This window comes from Phaethon lepturus, unplaced genomic scaffold (assembly GCF_000687285.1).
Source record: "Phaethon lepturus isolate BGI_N335 unplaced genomic scaffold, ASM68728v1 scaffold2328, whole genome shotgun sequence".
Lineage (NCBI taxonomy): Eukaryota > Metazoa > Chordata > Aves > Phaethontiformes > Phaethontidae > Phaethon > Phaethon lepturus.
In genome coordinates this window covers 25171-29365 of record NW_010555308.1, presented here as the reverse complement: position 1 = coordinate 29365, position 4195 = coordinate 25171, and positions in this window count along the sequence as shown.

Sequence of the window (4195 nt, the reverse complement as noted above, 5' to 3'; positions counted from 1 at the left end):
TTAAAAATATTTTGACATGTTCACTTTTTATCAGCGCGCTTCATACCAGATCAGGTAATGCCTGAACTACTTTACTTTTATGCCTGATTATGTTCTCTATGCTCCAGTAGTCAGTATAAAGGTACAAGCTGGTATAAATGCTGTTACCATTACTTCTGGATTATTCATCGGAAATACAGACATGTGACCTTGCCTAATACAGATGGAATTTGTTCTTCTGGGGGGCTGGTGGTGTTGAGATACGGTTTTAACAATTGTGGTACCATAGTCTAAGCAGTAGCATTCAGACATCTATAAAGTACAGAGATAAGGAGAGGCATAGAGATGCTTGAGCTCAATACTCTGTTGCTGTAAGAGCAGAGTATGGAAGGGGATGAAAATCAGAGTAGAAGGAGCCCTTCCTATGGATAACCTGAAAAACTTTTGCTTTTTTTTTTTTCCACAGAAGACTATAGGATAGAGCTAGATGCAGACGGCAAGCTTCAAAAAGAAGTAATAATAAGAGCCAGGATTTTTTTTAACATACTGGGACTCACATGTTAACACTGTAAAACATTAAACCAAACTAATATTTAAGGATATAAATAATCTTGCAAATTATCATTATTTACTGAGGCAGGCCTGCACATGTTAGTAGTGAGTTTTTGTATGAAACCTGAAGTTACCAATATGAAATTAATTCCTATTTTTATTAAAAAGCTCCATGCAGATTTTAGTATAGCAGTTTCCAAGTATTCTGTCGCTGAATAAGAACTAGACAAGTGTCATGTGATTCCGTTGAAAAGTTTTTACGGGTGTTGGGAAACATTGTACAGGGTTGTTTTTTTTTTAATTGTTGCAGAAAACAGATGTTGTTGAACACAAGTGAAAGATAAAGTGCTTTCCTTTTGGGTCCCAAATGACAATGTATATGATCTATTACAGAGCTTTATGCTGGGGTAGCTGCAGGACATGAGCAAAAACACATGGGAATTTAATATCCTTGAGCCTCCTAAAGCTGCAGTCTAGTCACCTGTTGTTTGTAGCATATAGCTTTCAAGAATTACAGCAGGTCCTTTTTAAATGTGAGAGATTCTTGGCATGAATTCCAGTCGAGGTGGAGCAGAAAGCCATTAGAGACAGCAGAGACTCCAAATGGCTAATTGTTTCAAAAGGAAGAGCCGTAAGTTCATGTAGTGTATTTGTCCCAGGGCAAAGGGAAACTTGGTGATCCCTCCCTTCCCTGACTAATTTAATTAGAAAAGAAATTACTCTTAGTTGTGTCTATTTATCTAGGTTTACAGCATTGTTCTAAGCATTAGTTAGTGTTTGTACAGTGTTTTGAAAACACAAAATACTGTGTGTCTTCTATATATTACCCCTTTAAAACATCACTTGTATAGGGAAAAAAAGATGGCTGTTTTTTATTTAAGTTAGAAGAAGATCCTCTGTAGGAAAAGTATTTGTTGATGGAAAGAACCAGTCATTGTTTGGAATTGAGGTTTTTTTAAGCTGAATTATTTGCAGAATCATGTTTTGGGAAATGAGGTTGACATATTCTGCTCTGTAAGTATCTGGATTTCTTTTTTTTCCATCTTTACGCAATTGATTTGAACATCCAAAGTCTGGCCATTTGTTTCTCATAAATTGTTGGTCAGTAATGTTCTAGCTTTGTCCTCACCTAGTTGTAGTTTAAATGGACTGTTGTGCTATCTTTCTTGGCTCTTGCAATGTTTTGTTTTAGGGCTTTATCAGCCTCCTTAAAATGTTTCTTCCCTGCCCCGCCCCTTCCCCCCTGCCTCCAGTTTTGAATATATGAGAAATCCAGACTTCTTTAGTAATGCCTTGTGCTTTTTCTGTTGCTGTTGTACTGATACATTTTTCTTTGTTATCAATATGATATTAAATATGTTTTTTCCCATGTTTTTCTTCATGTTTTCCTATTCCTTTGAGCCCTGCTTTCTCTGGCAGTGTTCCAGAGAAAAGGATGTCATTTCCCCAAAGGATTACTTGAATTATATATATAATTTAAAACCTGACAATCTCAATGTCTGTTTCTTTATATCAAAATACCAGTCTTTGTTAGACTGAGTGTACTATAGAACATGTCTGACAGGCATGTCCGAAGTCTTACAGGTACTGTTAAACTAGGTAGGATTAATTTTTTTTAAAAGGCCCCTCTTTGCTTTCTACCGGTTCTCATTCTGATTAGTTTTTGGTCGTTTTTGAAGACTGATCATTTGACCTATTAAATGAATAAGCTGTTCTACTGTGGTGGTAGTAATAACCTAAAAGCAATTACTTGAGCAGCTGTCCAAAGGGCTCTGGTATTTTGAAAACCTATCTGCTATGAGTCATGGAACGGACTTGGCTGTTACTGAAAATCCAGACTGCCCAGCGTTCCAGTGTAATGTTCTGTCTGGCATCTTCCGAACGGGGCATAGCTATGAACAAAGCAAGAGAGATGGCAGTAATTAGACCAAGTCCTTATCTCTGCTCTGATATGTAGCTAACAACAAAGGATGTGGGAAATAGATGTGCTCATATTAATGGATTTATGTGGCATGTCTTTAAAGCAGGTGGTGGAACAGGAGAGTTTTCACTCTCGTACGAGATTTTACCAGCTTTTAGATTTTCTTTTGACAGAATTAGCTCTTTTGTAAACTCAGTGTTCCCATGTTTCTCTCTGATTTAAATTATATTTGAATTTAGTTTGATAATAGCATACTTCTGGAGCTTTGGCTGAGGTTCGTAGAATGAATGTCTTTAACTCTAGGGCACATGATCTAACATCTGTCCTTGGCACTCTGTTCTCTTGAAAAGTCTGTTATATTAATGCCTGTTTAATCTCAAATCAATTAAGAATTTATTTTGCATTGAATTTTGTCCAGGTTTTATCTTTGCCTCATGGTTACATCATGCTTTCTTGACTACAGCAAGTTTACTATCTTGATAAAGCAAAGATTTAAGAGAGCTACTCTCCTTTGATGACTCATCTCCTAAAGAGTAACAAAAGGGTTTGACACAGGAATAAATTACTCTTTAACAGACAGTGATTGGTCTTGATGGAGATGAAAACTGTGGATGAAATAAAACAAGAATGTCAAGCTCATTTCATAAAAACTAGCCTGGTATAATCAGCATGGCTTTCAGGGGTCAGGGGTCTGTGCAAGCCATGAGGAATCACAGTTGACACAAACCGTGTCTTTTTGGTCTTATTGACTGTATCTCTTAAGAGCCACAATTATGCAATGCAGTTAATCATCAAGGAAGTTTGAGTTTATGGAATATATTTGAGGTAAACTTTTTTTTTTTTTTTTTTTACTTGCTGGAACTTTGTCTTGTATGCTTTGAGTAAGTGCAGTAATGAATGCTTAATTTAAAGGGACGTTGTCAATCTGAAACATACTCCTTTTTTCATTTTATTTTTTTAGTTGAGAGGCATCTCAAAGACTATGCCGTTTCCCTTGCCAGCATTGTGATTTCATGGCCACTCTGCTTTTTGCTTTTTTCGAGGTGTTTGTCTGTCTTTTCTTGTGTAAAATAAGCTTCATAAGATATGCAAAATGTAAAATACATAGGGGTAACTTTTTTCCCCAAGTAGTAATTAACCTTCATAGGTCTGGTGTTGTGCCCTCATTGTTGTGTTTTTTTTTTTTTGTTTGGGGTTTTTTTTTTGTTTGTTTGTTTTGTTTTTTAATTTAGGAAATATCTGAACCATCTCAGCATTCAGATTCTCGATTCTTCTGTTGTAACATACTACATTCACTAGTTAGCTGAAACTTCAGTTTCAAATCTGCTGCGTCAAGGAGCTGACAGACAAGCTCCTGCACATCTTGCCACAACAGTCTGAGAGGCTGCCATTCGCCAGCTGTCTGCACCACCTCTGTTTGGGGCTGCTGTTCCAACAGCTGCCTCTGCTTTAGCTCTGCTCAGGCTAAAGCCCAGCCCCTTGTATTTCAAATCCCTCTTCATTACAAGTATTGCCCTCCCTGTAGCGACTAGTGAAGAATCCAGGTAGGACATGCAGGAGCGTTCTGGCTCACCACTGCTGAGAATGCTTGTTCTGCCATTGATGTCCCAGAAGTTAGTTCGCCGTGATGCCCCACAGCTAATGATTTCATTTCTTTTGCTGAAATGCAGCCTGGCTGGTCTGTCATAAACTCCCAGCTGAATCTGAGACTCTTGATCTGTTCGAAATGATTCTCAGCTTCTA